Below are 21,052 nucleotides of genomic sequence, written 5' to 3' on the forward strand. Positions count from 1 at the left end.
TGATCGATCTGTGTATGATACCGCAGATCGATACTGAAGAGTGGGGCAGTTGGGACAGGGCTGGCTTGATGATGCCATTGATGGTATACCACGACGGATTGATGCCTGCATCCGAGAAAGAGACATTCCACGACCTTCTGACGTGACTCTGGCGTGCTGTGAAAAGCCTCCCACCGGAAACAAACGATTTTGTCTTTACACTTTTTTGTGTGAATTGGACTCATTGCAAATGAATACATATACATGTTTCAGAGGCATTTTTTTGTTTTCTGTGCCATTTATTCCGAAATAAATGGGCGGTGCAAAACTTTTGTTGATATGTTTAGTGCCAGAAATGTTCTGCGTCATTAATGGCGGATGATTTTCTTTGCTAGTCGAATTGCGATAGGGTGCCTGAATCTTCATCAAACCAGGAATGACCATAGCATACCAATCATGAAGATGTAGAAGAAAGGACAACACTTGGTCGTCGAGAACATTGAAACAAACATACCTATTTCCGCTATGATAATCTGAATGAATGGGCCCCCAAACCATCACAGAATGCCCTGCATCTTGAATTACATCCGACTCACATAATTCGGATCAGTCACCTCACTGGGGCGCTTGTGCGATCTACAGCTCGCATCGTGTGAAAATAGGTCAAATCGCGAATCGCCGACAACACTACACACCTTTATTCAGCTACTGCTCAGTGTGTGTGGTGTTTGGCCTATTCATGAGGTGCAACTTTGTATGCCAATGGGAGCAATGACCTTTTGCGAGGCGCAAGCCACCAGATGTCTATTGTATGCAATTAGCTTCACAATGTTCGCTCGGAAATAGTAGATATGCATCTGCACGCATTGACAGCAGCAATCTCCTCGCATCTGACGGCTGTTATCAAAGGCAAAGCGTGGCAGCCGTCTCTGACGCCCATCAGTTACGGTACGTTCGTGAGCAAAACTTACGGAGGAAGAGAACGTAACGCGAGATGTACCTCAGCCAAGTAACACAGCTCCGATGAAACTTCGACCATTCACAGAAAGAACTGCAACAGTATAGTACAAGTGCGTACTGAAATGTAAAGCTTCCAAATTCTTTAAATATAACAAATGTTATTAGAAGAAATATTAAGAAAAGGCAAACCTACGTTTCTAGGATTTGTAAATTAGAGAAAGCTTTTGACAATATTGACTGGAATACTCTCTTTCAAATTCTGAAGGTGGCAGCGGTAAAATACAGGGAGCGAAAGGCTATTTACAATTTGTACAGAAACAGATGGCAGTTATAAGAGTCGAGGGACATGAAAGGAAGGGCAGTGGTAGGGAAGGGAGTGAGACAGGGTTGTAGTCTCTCCCCGATGTTATTCAATATGTATATTCAGCAAGCAGTGAAGGAAACAAAAGAAAAATTTGGAGTAGGTATTAAAATTCATGGAGAAGAAGTAAAAACTTTGAGGTTCGCCGATGACATTGTGATTCTGTCAGAGACGGCAAAGGACTTGGAAGAGCAGTTGAACGGAATGGACAGTGTCTTGAAAAGGGGATATAAGATGAACATCAACAAAAGCAAAACGACGATAATGGAATGTAGTCAAATTAAATCGGGTGATGCTGAGGGAATTAGATTAGGAAATGAGACACTTAAAGTAGTAAAGGAGTTTTGCTATTTAGGAAGTAAAATAACTGATGATGGTCGAAGTAGAGAGGATATAAAATGTAGACTGGCAATGGCAAGGAAAGCGTTTCTCAAGAAGAGAGATTTGTTAACATCGAATATACACTCCTGGAAATGGAAAAAAGAACACATTGACACCGGTGTGTCACACCCACCATACTTGCTCCGCACACTGCGAGAGGGCTGTACAAGCAATGATCACACGCACGGCACAGCGGACACACCAGGAACCGCGGTGTTGGCCGTCGAATGGTGCTAGCTGCGCAGCATTTGTGCACCGCCTCCGTCAGTGTCAGCCAGTTTGCCGTGGCATAAGGAGCTCCATCGCAGTCTTTAACACTGGTAGCATGCCGCGACAGCGTGGACGTGAACCGTATGTGCAGTTGACGGACTTTGAGCGAGGGCGTATAGTGGGCATGCGGGAGGCCGGGTGGACGCACCGCCGAATTGCTCAACACGTGGGGCGTGAGGTCTCCACAGTACATCGATGTTGTCGCCAGTGGTCGGCGGAAGGTGTACGTGCCCGTCGACCTGGGACCGGACCGCAGCGACGCACGGATGCACGCCAAGACCGTAGGATCCTACGCAGTGCCGTAGGGGACCGCACCGCCACTTCCCAGCAAATTAGGGACACTGTTGCTCCTGGGGTATCGGCGAGGACCATTTTCAACCGTCTCCATGAAGCTGGGCTACGGTCCCGCACACCGTTAGGCCGTCTTCCGCTCACGCCCCAACATCGTGCAGCCCACCTCCAGTGGTGTCGCGACAGGCGTGAATGGAGGGACGAATGGAGACGTGTCGTCTTCAGCGATGAGAGTCGCTTCTGCCTTGGTGCCAATGGCCGTATGCGTGTTTGGCGCCGTGCAGGTGAGCGCCACAATCAGGACTGCATACGACCGGGCACACAGGGCCAACACCCGGCATCATGGTGTGGGGAGCGATCTCCTACACTGGCCGTACACCTCTGGTGATCGTCGAGGGGACACTGAATAGTGCACGGTACATCCAAACCGTCATCGAACCCATCGTTCTACCATTCCTAGACCGGAAAGGGAACTTGCTGTTCCAACAGGACAATGCACGTCCGCATGTATCCCGTGCCACCCAACGTGCTCTAGAAGGTGTAAATCAATTACCCTGGCCAGCAAGATCTCCGGATCTGTCTCCCATTGAGCATGTTTGGGACTGGATGAAGCGTCGTCTCACGCGGTCTGCACGTCCAGCACGAACGCTGGTCCAACTGAGGCGCCAGGTGGAAATGGCATGGCAAGCCGTTCCACAGGACTACATCCAGCATCTCTACGATCGTCTCCATGGGAGAATAGCAGCCTGCATTGCTGCGAAAGGTGGATATACACTGTACTAGTGCCGACATTGTGCGTGCTCTGTTGCCTGTGTCTATGTGCCTGTGGTTCTGTCAGTGTGATCATGTGATGTATCTGACCCCAGGAATGTGTCAATAAAGTTTCCCCTTCCTGGAACAATGAATTCACGGTGTTCTTATTTCAATTTCCAGGAGTGTAGATTTATGTATCACGAAGTCGTTTCTGAAAGTATTTGTTTGGAGTGTAGCCATGTGTGGAAGTGAAACATAGACGATAAATAGTTTGGACAAGAAGATAATAGAAGCTTTCGAAATGTGGTGCTACAGAAGAATGCTGAAGATTAGATGGGTAGATCACATAATTAATGAGGAGGTATTGAATAGGATTGGGGAGAAGAGAAGTTTGTGGCACAACTTGACTAGAAGAAGTGATCGGTTGGTAGGACATGTTTTGAGGCATCAAGGGATCACAAATTTAGCATTGGAGGGCAGCGTGGAGGGTAAAATTCGTATAGGGAGACCAAGAGATGAATACACTAAGCAGGTTCAGAAGGATGTAGGTTGCAGTAGGTACTGGGAGATGAAGCGGCTTGCACAGGATGGAGTAGCATGGAGAGCTGCATCAAACCATTCTCAGGACTGAAGACAGCAACAACAACAATTAACATTCTACATTTTTATTCTTCGTGTCTACATAATTATTTCTGTAGTCGCCCTGGCAGCGGACCCATTTCTACCAAGACATCAATTTGTTGATACCGTCACTGTAGAATATTTGACTTCTTTGACGGAGCCACAAGCCTTCGTCTGTCTGCGCCGCTTCATCACTGTCAAAATGAAATTCTCGAACGTGTTCTTTAAGTTTTGGAAACAGATGAAAACCGGATGGCACCAGTCGGGACTGTATGGAGGCTGATCGAGACAGTGACGTCAAGGCATCGGACTGTTGCAGAGGTCGCATCGCTCGTGTGTGATCTGGCATTGACATGATGAGTGAGAGGGTGCTCAAATATGTGGACAGACTCTACGAATTCGAAACCCCATTACAGCACGCTGTTTCTCATGCACCGGCACAGTTAACCACCATGCTACACACTACACCATGCTGCACGCTACAATTCGGAGCCCTCTAGCGGCAGAGGGCTGCAAATATGTAGACGCCGAGAATAATATGTACAGTGTTAATAATATTTGTTTTATTTAAAAAGAGTTAAGTGTTTCCACATAAAAATTTCGGAGGCATTATTTTTCAGCAGGAAGAAAAGTGTACCTATAGCAACAAATGCAGCCAGTAATACGTGAAAAAATTACGAAATTTCAGATGTAATAAAAGATATTTTGCTACGTTTTTGAACTTCCACTGCGATGAGTGTGAGTCCTCAATCCTTCCTGGTCACGCTGACAAAGTTTTATGAAGTTATTTGTAAAAGTATAGACAGTACAAATTAAAATGTCGTGTAGTGACCCTCCTGCTCCAAGTCGGCCCGTTTGACATCCTACCTCCCTTAATAGGATGTGAGATCACCACCGACGGCAGTCTATGCTCTACGTGCTCACAAGCTGGCTACAAAGTTGATTGAAGTTCTTGTAGTAGGGCGTTCTATTATTGCACCATCGTGCTTGAAAAATGCTGGATGGGCGTTGGTGCATGTGAACGTGCTACAATTGGTCTCCCCGATGCATCCCATATGTACTGGGTGGGTTTAAGTGGGCGGAATGGGTAGGCCAATCCATTCGCCGAATGGAGCTTCGCCACCTGGGCAGTTCGATATGGTCGCGCGTTGTGGTCCATATACACGAAGCTATGGTTGAAAGAAGATGAATACATTGTCACAATAAGGTCTATGGGAGTTAACCATGTTCAAAGATTTGGAGATCAGTACATCCAGGCGACATTGTCCCCTCACACTGTATCACCTGGACTATCAGCTCCTTCTCGACAGTGTTCCTTGCTGCATTACGTGATCCCATCTCTCGTCGTTCGAGAGTATGCGTGCACCTGGGAACACTGCCGAACATAATCGGGTTGGTGGACCAGGTATTATGCTGTGGAGACGCATAATGCTGCATGGTCGTACCAATATCCAAATCTTTGAACATGGTACAGCCAATGGTCAACGTGATTGTGACACTGTCCTTCTTCCCCATCTGCGTCTCTTCAGGGGTGGATATGGCCCTGACTCCTTTCTTATAGATAATGCTCGACCGCGTCAAACTGCGCAGGTGGAGCTCTTGGAACGAGAGGACATTAGGTGAATGGACTGTCGTGACCGTTCCAATCTAAATTCCATCGACCACGTGTGGGATCTGTTGGTCAGACGTACTGCATCACGTTCGCATAACCATCGATAATCCAACGGTTGCCAACCACGCTGATGGAGGAATAGAACCCCTTCTGACGAAAACTCCTTAACAACGTTGAGTCCAGCGTCGCAGCACGTCGCAAGCATACACTGCTGTCCCTGGCGCTCACACATCCGTTTAATAATCACGTCCCGCCTTCTGTAATGTCAAGGGGACCATCATGAATCACGGTGAGTCCAGTGTAATTATTGTCTTTGAATAAAAGTGACATTTGTCTTCGTTTTCAGCTTATTTATTTCAGTTACGTTATGTAGCATACTTATCAGTTCTTCCCATGTATGGTACAAGATTCGTCGAGTTATGTTACTTGTTAGTGCCACGTCATACGGAAGTTGGTTTTGTCCATAAGATACACATACCAGTATAAACAATCAAGCTTAGGTCACGTTCTCTTGCGAGTCTTGACACCCTACCACTATCTCTTGAGCTTTCGATAAGGCTGTCTTTTCAGTCCATAGACGCCCTCTACTTCTCCTACATTCTTATGCGATTCTAAATCTCTGGTAATTGTGTACCATCTCCCTGATTTTATCTCAGTTTCCTACCGTTTTTCCTGCAGTTCATACTTTGTAGACCTTATGCGTATTCTTGAAAAAAAAAAAATGGTTCAAATGGCTCTGAGTACTATGGGACTCAACTGCTGTGGTCATTAGTCCCCTAGAACTTAGAACTACTTAAACCTAACTAACCTAGGGACATCACACACATCCATGCCCGAGGCAGAATTCGAACCTGCGAGCGTAGCAGTCGCACGGTTCCGGACTGCGCGCCTAGAACCGCGAGACCACCGCGGCCGGCTATTCTTGAAAACATCTCAATTTTATTTCCTTCAAAGTTAGAAGTTTCCAGATCCTTTTCATCACCCAGTAAGTGTTTATTCTGTACACATGCCCGTTGAATAGCGTCCTTCTGTATCTAACATGATTTCAATGGCTCTTGCACAGCTCTTGGTTAGATCTTAATACTGCTTCCCCGTCAACACATCTGTTGCCTACATAGTTGCCTCAAAATTCTGACACTGGACACACATTCGGAAGGAGGACGGTTCAATCCCGCGTCCGGCCATCCTGATTTAGGTTTTCCGTGATTTCCCTAAATCGGTCCAGGCAAATGCCGGGATGGTTTCCTCGAAAGGGCACGGCCGACTTCCTTCCCCGTTCTTCCATAATCTGATGAGACCGATGACCTCGCTGTTTGGTCTCTTCCCCCCAAACAACCCCCACCCCTCAAAATCCTGCGTTCTCTTCTGTCATAACTGGCTGCCTAAACCTCTTCCTCCTCAAAGTTTCTGTCTCTGATGCATACAGAATGATCCTTCTAGTGTAATTAGGCTCCTATAACGTCGTACGTTATTCGTTTATTTTGTTAAATTCGAAGAAAATTTAAGATGAGGCAAGATTTTCAGAGCGTTTTAGAGGCAGAACATTTGCAGGCACGGCATACAGCCAACGTAGTTCTAATCCAGAAACCTTTCCATCGTTAACTTCAACAAACAATACGAACTTTGACTAGATGGGGACGGACGGGGACCTGAATTATTAAAGCACGAAAATTTCCAAGCTGCAGCATTTGCCGCATACGAATTATTGAAGAAAGTTATATAGTTTGTGATGAATATTAAAAAAGTCATGAAGTGTATCAATTTACGTTAATACTTTGGACTTCATCTCCAAATACTGTTATACTAGCAGCAAAAGGCAAGTGAAGCAGAGACCGTTTTTTAAATTTGTATTTTCTTCATATTTGTTCTCTTTTTCCTTTAAATAAATTCATCTTATAAAAACATAATTTCTTTTTGTCTTCAATCAAACATGTTTAACCTCAGCTGTAGCATCGTTTGTGGGTTTTCCATAATTTATTTTAAATTTGATAACATTTTTAGTGCTATTAACATTAATTTCGGAATCGATCGCGAAGGCATTATTGACGATGTCACAGCAGTGGCAAAAGGTATTTGTCTGATGATGGAGCAAAATTATATTTTTCTTATCTCCAACAAATTTTTAAGTGAGTGCATGGGAAGCTACGAGACCAGTTGCAGGTATTCAAGAGGGTTTGAGTTATGTTTCAGTTATTGATGTTTTCTGTGAGAATTCAACATGCCACTGAGTAGCATCGAAAGAAATTATACAAATATGTAAAGATTTCTTTCTAGCTGTGTCCTTTGCAACCTCCAGATGAATACAGTATTTTGTGGCATTAAATATATACAGAACATTAAACACATAGATGTATTTCGTGGAAAACTGTCTTACAATAGCACAAACATAAAATAATCTCTGCAGCGTAGATATTAATAACAGCAACAATGACATAGAAAAAGATTCGTAATGTGAGTGATTTTAATGAACATCTGGGTTTTAGTATCCCATATCAACAAAACATTGCAACTATGCTGAACTCTCAGTTTTCACATAAGACAAAATTCAAATTTAACGCCTGATAAAATGTTAACGACCTGTTTCTCCTATAGAGCAAAAGCTTGCCGATGAGTTGGTCATATCTTCAACCGTAAGTTACAAAATAACAACAATCATGAACTTCCATTGGTGCCTCATTTCATCAAACAAGACAATCTTTGTTTTCAATTGTTTCTATATAGAAAATAAAATGCTGAGACGTTTGAACTTAACAGTTGGCGTACTCACCTCCCGGCTTAGCTCATCTTGTGCAGCCAGCACGTAGAGACACATTCCCCTGAAACAAAAGTAAGCAAATGCTATGATATAAATTGTTAGATATTTTCCTGCAGTTGTGGTTCATTAATTCTAACATCTGTTATGGATGGTTCAAATGGTTCAGAGCACTATGGGACTTAACATCTGTGGTCATCAGTCCTCTAGAACTTAGAACTAATTAAACCTAACCAACCTAAGGACATCACACACATCCATGCCCGAGGCAGGATTCGAACCTGCGACCGTAGCAGTCGCGCGGTTCCGGACTGAGCGCCTAGAACCGCTAGACCATGTTATGGATGAATTCATTTAGAGGAGCGATTTCTGCATGCTGGTGTACAGCACTTCGTAAGCACAAAACAAAATAGACAATATATAGGATGACGGAAGTAGAAAATGGAATAAGATAGAAGGGTCAAGCGAGTGGAACTTGAAACAATTAAATTAGTTGCCGGCCGGAGTGGCCGTGCGGTTCTGTACAGGTTCCGGAACTTTCGGAACCGAGATGATGAAAACTGTTTTTGATGTGTGTATTATTAGAAGAGTACATCACTAACAGATGATGCTTGTTAAACAATAGGCGCCAGGACAGCCAAGGACACTGCCGTTGCTACGTACTTTTATTCATAGCTACACTCCACTCAAAATTACTTTAGCGTTGGCAGCTGTGAAAGATGTGTTGCAGTGAAGCTCACGCGGAGGTCAGGACACAAATCAGGCAAGTCGACAGCAAGCGACCACTGTTGTTAAACCCTCTTCCCTACCACCACAACACTTGCCTCTTGCACTACGCTGTAGGTACCTTGTTAACCTGTGGGGTCGTTCTTTGCGCGTTTGGATTTTCTTTCGTTTCTATTGTTAGTTGCGGCATTAATATTTTATCTGGTGTTGCTATTTTTTGCTATGTAATGCTAACCAATGTCGAAAGCAATCTGATCAAATGAAATGGTAATGTAAAACTTCTAAGTGCAACGTTTTAAAAAACGTATTTTCAGTGATATTGCGTTGTCTGTACCGAGTTGCACATCCTTAGGCTTGATCCAGATGCCAACCTATGGAGAAAGTCTTTCAAACATGTGTTGGTATTTGTGGCGAACTGTGCTTCCCTCTAGATTCCCAAAGTTTAAAATATACCTGAAGTGTTTTTTTTATTACAGTTCCATTAATTAAAAGTTAATGCTTCACTTCTGTAAAAGTATTGTCACAAAAAAATTCACTTAGAATGAAAACATTCTTACCGCTACTTTGTCGAAAACTGACGTTTTTTGAGGCCATGTATAAAATATAAGGTGATTGTTATGTAGAAGAAAACAATCGCTGTTAATAACGCTGCTTATTTACACAAGTAGCGCCGTTACCGATTTCGAACCGACAAGCTCATCTTCAGACGGCTGTTCGCATACATATTACTTTCGTTGTTTACATTAGTTGTTGGAAAAAATAGCAACAACTCAAGTAAACCACAACAAATGTATTATAAACGTCAACAGTTGCCTGAAGCTAACCTGTCTGTTACATACAAGTAACGGAGCTATTTGTGTAAATAAATATCGTTATTAACAGTTGCAACTAGAAATAAAGATAGACCGCCGGCCGAAGTGGCCGAGCGGCTCTAGGCGCTACAGTCTGGAACGGCGCGACCGCTATGGTCGCAGGTTCGAATCCTGCCTCGGGCCTTGATGTGTGTGATGTCAAAAAATGGTTCAAATGGCTCTGAGAACTGTGGGACTTAACATCTTACGTCATCAGTCCCCTAGAACTTAGAACTACTTAAACCTAACTAGCCTAAGGACATCACACACATCCATGCCCGAGGCAGGATTCGAACCTGCGACCGTAGCAGTCCCGCGGTTCCGGACTGCAGCGCCTAGAACCGCATGACCACCGCGACCAGATGTTTGATGTCCTTAGGTTAGTTAGGTTTAAGTAGTTCTAAGTTCTAGGGGACTGATGACCACAGCAGTTAAATCCCATAGTGCTCAGAGCCAATTTAACCAATAAAGATAGACCAATTAGCGTAATAAGGACAGGAGGTGAGCCATTGTAGAAGGCGGAAAGTATCACGTACTTGGATGTGAACTGTTGAAGAAGGCGGGAAGTGCGATAGAGGAGAATGGAAGAAATGGGAAAGTGATCGGTAAACGTGGCCGATAGGCAGAATCATTCGTGCAAAGTGTTAGGAAATTGGTTTGCAACAAAGATGTCACACAAAAAATCAATTAAGTGATATGTAGAAGTTACCTTTCAATACTGAGCTAGCACATGAAACGTGGGTAATGAAGAAAATAGATGTAAACAGACTACAGGCATGGGAAATGAAGTTACTCCGAAGTAGGGTTGAGTAGCAAGGAGAGATAGGATGAGGAATTAAAGGGTAAGGGAAATACTGTAAGAGGAACCCTTGCAGAGAAGGATAAAAACATCAAGGCGAAGATGATATTGGCAGGTAAAGAAAATGATAAAGGAAATGAAGATTCGAACCAAGAGAAAGACTAAGGGATGCACGGCTGAAGGTTTGGAGGAGTGTGTTGAAAAAAGAGGCGAGGATTGGAAAAGAGTGAACACAGAAATATGGTGAGACCTGTGTTCCTAACAGACCCAGCCTAGGACTAGCAATGATTTAAGATGTTTTTGTTGTTGTTGATGATGATGATTAATCGTGGCTGGTTGCTTTTTTCTTCTTTTGAAGAATCAACTTCTAAAATTTTTCTTACTGGTATGTATAACCGGTTAGGTTCCTGGTACAACATTTAGAACGTTTCCAGAATGAGATTTTCACTCTGCAGCGGAGTGTGCGCTGATATGAAACTTCCTGGCAGATCAAAACTGTGTGCCCGACCGAGACTCGAACTCGGGACCTTTGCCTTTCGCGGGCAAGTGCTCTACCATCTGAGCTACCGAAGCACGACCCACGCCCGGTTTTCTTAATGAAGTATTTATTTTCTTAATTATTTCCTTTGTGGAGCTGTGGTGACCAGCATAATTCTGTGATATCATAATACCTTCGCAACGCTTTTGCATACAACTCAGTTATGTACAAACAGAGATATATTGTTTTTCTATCCTCCTTACAAACGTCAGATTTTCCATTTCCGTTCTTCAAACGTTCTCCAACTGGAAAGTTTAGCGTTGCTCTCTTGGCCAGAGAACTGGTGTGCGGGGTCAGTTGAGAGGAATGGTTTTGCACGCTACGGGCCTACACCGTCAACAGTTGTTCTCGATAATGCTCGCAGTTGTTCTGTTGTTAACGAGTGAATGCGGTGTAGGAGTGAGAAAATGAGCTGGGAAAGAACAGGCACTTTGAATTATCCCCGAGTTGAGACTGTCATAATGGGTGCTAGTGGGTATCCCGAGTTCTTTTCAGTTAGTTCTACATGTAGTGGTATACAGTGGTGTTCAGTTCGTAATTTACGTTATTGAGGAGCATGAAGTAGACAGCGAATAAAATAATAGATCACGTAAGGTTCCTGTGCTAACGAATGACTCCGTGAACCCCAGCTCCACTCTCTTTTCTATGCTAAAAGGGTTTGACGACGAAAGAGTGCCGCTAGCGTCAAGCAGTCGGGATGCCGATACCAATGTTGTGTTAGAAACTCATTCTCACTCCCCCTCTTTGCCGAGCGCATTACGAAGACACTCCAGAGGTCTATAAAGCGCGCTTACAAATCGTAGAGGCGGCATTCTGCTGTGAAACAATCGCGATTTCATACGGCGCAAGGAAGCGAGCGGAACACGTCGCTAGAACCAGCAGACCAGCATTCTGCCTCGCCTCAGGTCCTCGCTCCCTTTCACTTTCTCACAAAACCCTTTCAGAGCGGCCCTGTCGTTCGCAAGGCGAGCTTTCTCTGCCGCGGAAAGCGACGAACAGGCACTGAGGTAATGCGAGACTTACCATGGAGGAAGACACATTCATGGCAAAAGGAACAGATAAAGCTTGGGAAAGTGGAGGGCGAACTCAATGGTCGAGTCCAATGCTACTTTTCACAGCGATAGCCTGAATTCGGATGGTAAATATTTTATTTTGTCGGTAGTTCCTACGTTACTTGTTTGTAACCTGTCCTACGTCTCTGCTCATTGTTATGAATCAGTCGGCGAGAGAGACACATTGCGAAGACATGTGGTCTAGTGATTCAGTGACAATGTGTCGATTCTCTTCATTTCCAATGATGACAGCATGCGTGAGTTCATTACAATAGTATCAACGCCTTTTCTCCTCGTATGCTGTGGAATACATTCTTCATTGTACTACGTAACAATATTACTATCAATTTACAGTGTAGAATTTTTAAACTAATAACATGTTACAAACACTATTTTTTATTTACATTTTGTCGAAAGAGATACTTCGCCATTGGTGACATTTGGATGAGACCAGTCGAACTATTTCTAGCATTTTTACCACCAAATGGAACTGCTAGACAACATTGATCTTACATTATGCCACCGAATAAAAAGAAAAAAATGCACATTTCATACCTGTTAACTTTTGACTTACAGGTTACGGATAAGCTCCACTGCTTTCATTAATGCTGAGAACTGTAATTTGGAATAAGATGTTATTAACTATCTATTCTTTCCTCGTGTCTTCTAAATGATCCTAATTGGTTATGCGTATCTCGTAAAATGCAACTGTTTATATGTGGCTGAGCTCATAGTATTTAATTATTTGCTTTATCTCGTAAAGGATACTATTCATGTTTTACTTACGTGGTTCTTATGGAAATAATTACGCTGATTAGCGTTTTGGTGAGCGTCAGGCAACTGTGAGGCAACTATCATTTTTGTGGTCTGTAGAGTAAAACATGATTAATTATAATTTTAATGGTTTGAATCAGTATTGTTATTTAAATATGACGATGACTAATTCCTTATTTTTAAGTTTGTTTTAAATGAGTAACCATTTTTCGACAAAAAACAGAGCGGTCTATGATCTGAACAGTGAGAGAAATAATTTTTCTTTCTTTTAACGAGAATGTGATCATAATAAAATGAAAGTTTTTATCTTTTCTTATTTGATATTTCTTGAAGAAAACGTGCAGCCTATTGAACGGTTTACCAAAGTTCTTTAAAAATTATATATGCCATGACGAAATTTTTACAGAATGTCACAATAAACAATCTGTGTAATTATCATCGAATTTCGAATCACTCTGATCCCTGATGTCTCACTTTCTTATTCGAGCTGGCGCAACATAGAATGGCGAGTAAATTTAGCGGAACTCTCATTGCAGCACGAGATTCCGCAAAAAGGTGTTGTATAGTTTCTCTTTAAATGAAAAAGAGTGAGTACTTTACCAGGCGTATGTGTTGTTCTCAGTATAAGTTTGTTTAAATTAGTGTAAGTAGTGTGCACGTCTAGGGAGCGATGACCTCAGCAGTTTGGGTGTTTAGGATTTAATACAGGTTCGAATCCTGCCTCGTGCATGGATGTGTGTGATGTCCTTAGGTTAGTTAGGCTTAAGTAGTTCTAAGTTTTAGGGGACTGATGACCACAGATGTTAAGTCCCATAGTGCTCAGAGCCATTTGAACCATTTTTGATTTAATACACACTTGAACATTTATTATTCCCTGGCAATTGTATGTTGCCAGCAGTGCCGTTAAGTTGCATATGGCTAGCAAATAAAGTCCTGGTTTTTTGCAGTTCAAATGGCAGGCCAAAGGAAACGAACATCCTTTAAAAATAACACTCAGGGCAAAGTAAGAGTGGTTCTGCTGTATGAGTGTAAAAAGTATTTAAATAATATATAAAAATTGTCCGACTCACTGTGAACGTTTCTAATTACCGTTTGGGAATCGTAAAGGTGGTTCGCGACATTATTCTGTGACATCAGCTAAAGCGACCGTCTCATACAAGCGACGTCTCGATCTTTCACAGCCGTGTCTTACAAGAAGCAGTTCAATGGCAAACGCAGGATGAGTACTGAGTGAGAAAACAAGTTACAAACGGTGATTCCTGACAGGAACGGGGATAAAAAAGTTCATATGCCCCGAAATGGATGGTGAGTCTGCAGTAAGGTAATTAGTACATTCCATTACACACTAAGTGATATTAATTTCTTCCACCTTACAAAAAAGTGGGTGACCGCCATTGAATGCAATGCAAGCTTCCACACGTCACATTTTGGACTGCTCACCCTAACGGACGTTGTTCGAGTGTCTCTATATCAGTTACTGGTTCGGTACACAAATAAATTTTCCGATGCCCTCACAAGTAAGAAATCGATATTTAAGTACGATGATAGAGGTGGCTAGGCGCAAGCCCCACCTCGTCCTTCCTATTTCCTGTGGAAGATGTTTTTGAGGTCTTGGCGAGCAATGATACAGAAATGGGCTGGTACTCCATTATGCATCAGCCACATTACCTGTCGTATTACGAAAAATCAGTGTCCAACACGAGAGTCAAATGAACCAACACTATCAAGTGCATTATTCTACCTCCGGGTGTATTTAGATATAAAATGTTCTTCAATGTCCTTACAGAAATCAACTTCTGAAGTTTGTCCAGTTATTTAATATTCACGTTGTACTTTTCCTTTCTTTACTGACGCATTATTTTCGGTTTTATACGTATTTAGTGTTTCTGTAGGTTAGTTACTGTCACTGTATTTTTGCAACAGCGTCATGTAACGTGGTAGTGAGTACAATTTGCTATCGCTTATAACGAAGGTACAGACCCAAAATAACTGCCAAACGTACACTCCAGCAGACTGTAACGGTTTTGCTTGATTTTCCATTGACCTTGAGACGAAACACAACCACTACAGGTTGCTAGAGCGAACGAAATTAGGCGCAAGTGATACAAAGTACTCATAAAAGAGGCAGGCAGTGCAGTTAAAAGAAGGCCTCAGCAAGAAGACCGGAAAGTCGGATTGGGAAATTTTGCAAGAATGACGCAGTAACATTATCAATAACGGCCGCGTTTTATTTAAAGTTAAAAATTAGCTGTGTACCTCAAAACGTAAAACTATAACCATTGTTTCACGTGCATAATCGGGGGAAGCAAATGGAAAGTTTCGGTTTACGGACAAGGTATCGAAACATTGCGAAAGATGTTGTTTATGAGATTACTGTGCGTTGTATATTGTTATCTTCGTCGTGAAATCACTCCGAAACCATTCCATTGTTAGGGTACTGTTCAAATGTGTGTTAATTACTAAGGTACCAAACTGCTGAGGTCATCAGTCATTAGACGTACACACTACTTAAACTAATTTAAGCTAACTTATACTAAGAACAACACACAGACCCATGCCCGAGAGAGGACTCGAATCTCCGGCGGGACGGTTTGCGCAAGCCGTGACATGGCGCCTCTAACAGCGCGGCCACTCCGTCTCGTTCATCAAAACATGTAGGATGACCCTTACGAAAACTGAATCACGAATTTGGATGTGCAAAATGTTGAACCTTGACCGCTTATTAGCATTTTCTATACTCCTGGAAATTGAAATAAGAACACCGTGGATTCATTGTCCCAGGAAGGGGAAACTTTATTGACACATTCCTGGGGTGAGATACATCACATGATCACACTGACAGAACCACAGGCACATAGACACAAGCAACAGAGCATGCACAATGTCGACACTAGTACAGTGTATATCCACCTTTCGCAGCAATGCAGGCTGCTATTCTCCCATGGAGACGATCGTAGAGATGCTGGATGTAGTCCTGTGGAACGGCTTGCCATGCCATTTCCACCTGGCGCCTCAGTTGGACCAGCGTTCGTGCTGGACGTACAGACCGCGTGAGACGACGCTTCATCCAGTCCCAAACATGCTCAATGGGGGACAGATCCGGAGATCTTGCTGGCCAGGGTAGTTGACTTACACCTTCTAGAGCACGTTGGGTGGCACGGGATACATGCGGACGTGCATTGTCCTGTTGAAACAGCAAGTTCCCTTGCCGGTCTAGGAATGGTAGAACGATGGGTTCCATGACGGTTTGGATGTACCGTGCACTATTCAGTGTCCCCTCGACGATCACCAGAGGTGTACGGCCAGTGTAGGAGATCGCTCCCCACACCATGATGCCGGGTGTTGGCCCTGTGTGCCTCGGTCGTATGCACTCCTGATTGTAGCGCTCACCTGCACGGCGCCAAACACGCATACGACCATCATTGGCACCAAGGCAGAAGCGACTCTCATCACTGAAGACGACACGTCTCCATTCGTCCCTCCATTCACGCCTGTCGCGACACCACTGGAGGCGGGCTGCACGATGTTGGGGCGTGAGCGGAAGACGGCCTAACGGTGTGCGGGACCGTAGCCCAGCTTCATGGAGACGGTTGCGAATGGTCCTCGCCGATACCCCAGGAGCAACAGTGTCCCTAATTTGCTGGGAAGTGGCGGTGCGGTCCCCTACGGCACTGCGTTGGATCCTACGGTCTTGGCGTGCATCCGTGCGTCGCTGCGGTCCGGTCCCAGGTCAACGGGCACGTGCACCTCCCGCCGACCACTGGCGACAACATCGATGTACTGTGGAGACCTCACGCCCCACGTGTTGAGCAATTCGGCGGTACGTCCACCCGGCCTCCCGCATGCCCACTATACGCCCTCGCTCAAAGTCCGTCAACTGCACATACGGTTCACGTCCACGCTGTCGCGGCATGCTACCAGTGTTAAAGACTGCGATGGAGCTCCGTATGCCACGGCAAACAGGCTGACACTGACGGCGGCGGTGCACAAATGCTGCGCAGCTAGCGCCATTCGACGGCCAACACCGCGGTTCCTGGTGTGTCCGCTGTGCCGTGCGTGTGATCATTGCTTGTACAGCCCTCTCGCAGTGTCCGGAGCAAGTATGGTGGGTCTGAGACACCTGTGTCAATGTGTTCTTTTTTCCATTTCCAGGAGTGTATATTGAATCGATATATTATTTCTCTTACATCATAATTTAGGGAGAAGGTCATGACCAACACATCATCTCAAAACATGTACCATGTTCGTCGCAGAGCCAACTAAAATTGAATGTTCAGCTGTTTAACTAATTTTTGTCCTCTTGCTGTAATATAAAATAAATTCAGTTAAAATATGGCATAATGAAAGTTGCTGGGTCTTATTTTTGAAGAAGAAACTATGAGAATTCGCCAGAGAAAATAGCGTATACAGAGGCGAGTTAACAGGATTTACTTTTTCCTCAGTGACTGGAAAGAACTATGTCACAATCGAGTAGTTGACTTGACCACTCAAAATTTGTTCTTTCGACTTTGCAGGCAGTCCTCTTCCTAGTGATGCGCGACCCAGCTCACCCCTAGCCAGGTAGCAGTGGGGAGAGGGAGCCTTATACTACACCACTGTATGTACAGTACAAGCGTCTTTGGCTCCTGCATCCACTGGTTCCCTGTTCCATATTTCACTTGTCCTGGTTATCAGCAGAAAGTCATACCGAGGTGTCACTAACTGTGATGCATTAACCTTGATCGTCGACGTTTGTGACCACATACCACATATGTCTGAGATCAACTCAAGGGCCGGCGAGATTTTGAATTTGACAGCAAGTTTCAAAAATTTTTTTCCTTTTTTTTATAGAGATCTCAGGCGGAATTGCCGGCTTTTCTTCTGGCATTATCACACTGTGCAGTGTACCATCACCTATAAACAGGGTGAACCATCTAAAAATTGCACCTCAAATATTTCGGAAATGGAAAGTGCTACTGAGGTGCGATTTTCACAGAACTGATAGTCAGAGGCTCGTGTTGTTAGCCAATGAACAGACTTATCGTTAGCCAGTCAACAGATTGCAATAATACTTAGAAAATGTATTTATTGTGCAAACATATATATTTTTAAATGGAAAAATACCTATTGACATTAACAAACTGAAAGAAGGGTAAATTAGAAAGTTGTGGTATTTGTTGCAGGATTCTGGCGCGAATCATTTACGGGATATTGTAATTTGAAACACATCTGTGCAATCCAACCTGCGTAGTCACTAGGTACGATGTGTTATGTTTCCTTACAGTTGTAAGTTGTGTGATACTTGAGCGCATTGTGACTTGCTAGTCAGAAAGTGCGTGACACTTCGAGCAGTAGAAACAATGGAACTCAATCTTGTACAGTGAATGCGACAGGATATAACAACAGACGTCACTCATCTCGCAAATTTTTAATCAACCTCTACAAACGGTTACGTGAAAATGGTAGTGTCACACCTATACAATGTAACACAAGGAAACAAGTGACGACAGGAGAGGGAGAAATTAACGTTCTTCGTGCTGTTGCAGTTCATCCGCACGTTAGCTCACGCACAGTTGCGCGAGGAAGCGGCGGGAGTTAGGCAAATGTCCTACACACTCTCCATCCCTATCACGTCTCTCTCCATCAACAGCTGCACAAAAACGAATGTGAAAATAGTGTTAGCTTCTGTTCCTGGGCATTAATAAAGGATACTCCAAATGTATCATATATCTTGTTTAGCGGTAAGTCACATCCACCAATCATGGCCAGGTAAACCGCCTAAAGATACACTATTGGTCAGTTGCAATCCCCATTGGCTTTGTCAGGCGGACCGTCGGCGTCCATGGAATGTAAACGTCTGGTGCGGGATGGTGAACCATCAGCTCATAGGCTCGTGTTTCATAGACAGAATCTGTAGCAAGTTCTTACGGGACCAAACTACTGAGGTCATCGGTTCCTAAGCTCACACATTACTTAATCACACTTACGCTAAAGACAACACACACACCCATGCCCAAGGGACGAGTCGAACCTCCAATGCGGGGAGCCGCTGGGGCCGTGACTAGGCACTTCAGACCACACGGCTATCCCGCAAGCCGCGCAAAAGTATCGCAGCCTCCTAACGTAACATCTTCCACGGATGCTAGGAGACGTCCATCCGCAGACTAGAAGGAACTTGTGGTGCCAACAAGATTGCTGCCCAGTCCCCATGAAGAACTACAGCATGTCTTGACGAATTGTTTCCAAATCGCAGGCCTGAACACAGAGAACCTGGCCTTTGCAGAACCTTTGCCCGTGTTTGACGCCTGTACTTTTTTCTGTAGGGAAAGGTGAAAGACGTTGTCTGTAAGGAGTAACCAGCTACAGACTGATGTGAAACGACGTATTACGGCAGCTTTCTCGGACATCTCCGCTAAAATGCTAGCACGTGTGCAACAGTCGTTCCACACCAAACTGGAAGCGAGTATTGCCACTAATTGTCATTCTAAACACAAACTGTGACGGTGTGTTGTCCCGTTACTGGTCAGAATCCACATAACTATTGTATGCACTTGTGTTGTTCTATAGCGTATGCTCACACAGATATTGTACAAGTGTCGGTGTGGGAACTTTTCAAAATACGGTACTACGTTAACAACTCGCTCTAGAATCCTGCAACATACACCACTGACGTTCTGATTTACCTTACTTTTCGTTTGTTAATGTCAACAGTCATGGTTCAATTAAAAAGTGTATATTTGCCCAAAAATACGCTTTGTAAGAATTATGACAATCTGTTGATTGCCTAACGATACGAGCCGCAGACTGCCAATCCATTCTGTGAAACCCGCACATCGATAGCGCTTTCCATTTCCGCAATATTTGCGGGGCAAGTTCTAGGTGATTCATTCTGTACAGTCATTTGAGTTAAATCTCTGCGATTCCTAGCGGGGGTTCACAGCTCGATCGCCAAGAAGTGAACGCATACGAGAAGAGCTGGGAGTTGATAGCATCATCGATAAAATAAGGAAACATAGGAAAAGCTGGTTACAAAATTTCTAGCGCACGCTTGAGTATAGGGCGCGTAAAACAGTTTGGCAATACAAACTGGTAATTCAAAGAGGATAGTGAACCTAGGAAAACATGGCAGGACGAAAATATTGCTCGAATTCAGGCTTTTTTTTCTCTGTACTGGAATGTAGTACACAAATGGGGGTTTCCTGAAATGAATAAAGCATACATTAAACTTTTTTGATATTTTTATTGAAAAATATTAATGTCTTCACTGTGTAATTGCTTTCTTCTTGAGGCAGCTCTGAAAGGAGGTAGATCGACTGTTGTCGCTGTAACTCCGTTTGTTGTTGTCACTGTTCCTTGCAGATGTAATTGTTCAGCGTAGGGATATGCGAAAAAAAAAAAGGTTGAAATTAAAGATGTTGGGAAAAAATGACTATTTTTGGATGCCCCTTTTTGGCCGAAAAATACTATACATCAACGTTTAAAAAATAGGCTGCGATGAACTGAAGAGGATTTAATTTGCTTCAAGGGAAACCACAAGTCATTAAAATCGGATAAAAACTGTAGCGTTGGCGACGACAACAAAACCGAAAAACGCGATTTTGAGAAAAACGCTGTTAAAGTTTGACAATTATTTGCCACATTGGTTACAAACGAAAGGGGTGACTGGAGGACAATGAAACAATCAAACCATCCTAATTAACACAGGTCTGGAAAACAGTAGTTTCCCCTATTCGACGTATTATCACTGAGTACGTGAACACCTCACGACAGACCCTTGAAGTTCCAAATAGGAGATAGGCACTTAAAAGAGAAACACACTACAAAAAGTGTTCCAAATGGCCATCGTTTACTCAAGGCTGGGTTAATAACGTTTACCCATCGACGCCTGTACACGTTCAAACATGCATTCAAAACCATCTGAGTTGCGTTCCTGGAGTTTATCGACGTTATCAACAGTACTGGAATGCACCAAATATTTAAATATTCCAACACAGAAGCATTCAACGTTCCAAATAACGCGATCAGTGACGCCATGCTATTGGCGATCAACGATCTATACATTCAGTGTCCATTATCTGTCATACGTATACCCAAACAGCCACATGAAACTATGCCGGAGCACAGTCATGCATATACCACATACACATCCTTCCATCAGGCATGTAACACATATCTATTCTTTCACCAAAACGAACATCATCAAAATAGTCGATTAGCTTGTCTTGCAGGAAATGCAAGGTAGAAAATTTGACTCCAACCGATCATCATCAAGACCTGCCCGAACATTAAACGGAAATTTACGCTGATGTACCGTATCAGTTGTAGCATGTCGGTTTTCATAAGTCCAAATGTG

The 21,052-nt window shown here is 43.6% G+C and overlaps 1 protein-coding gene across 2 annotated transcripts in view; it reads right to left on the reverse strand.

Moving 5' to 3' along the window:
* LOC126281243 (uncharacterized) overlaps window positions 1-21,052 on the reverse strand; it is a 981,147-nt gene that overhangs the window by 541,996 nt on the left and 418,099 nt on the right. For both annotated transcript variants that reach the window (XM_049980028.1, XM_049980026.1), the window contains exon 4: window positions 7,996-8,044. The gene's annotated coding sequence lies outside the window, so the exon portion shown is untranslated. The remainder of the gene's footprint in view (window positions 1-7,995; window positions 8,045-21,052) is intronic.

This window comes from Schistocerca gregaria, chromosome 7 (assembly GCF_023897955.1).
Source record: "Schistocerca gregaria isolate iqSchGreg1 chromosome 7, iqSchGreg1.2, whole genome shotgun sequence".
Taxonomy (NCBI): Eukaryota; Metazoa; Arthropoda; class Insecta; order Orthoptera; family Acrididae; genus Schistocerca; species Schistocerca gregaria.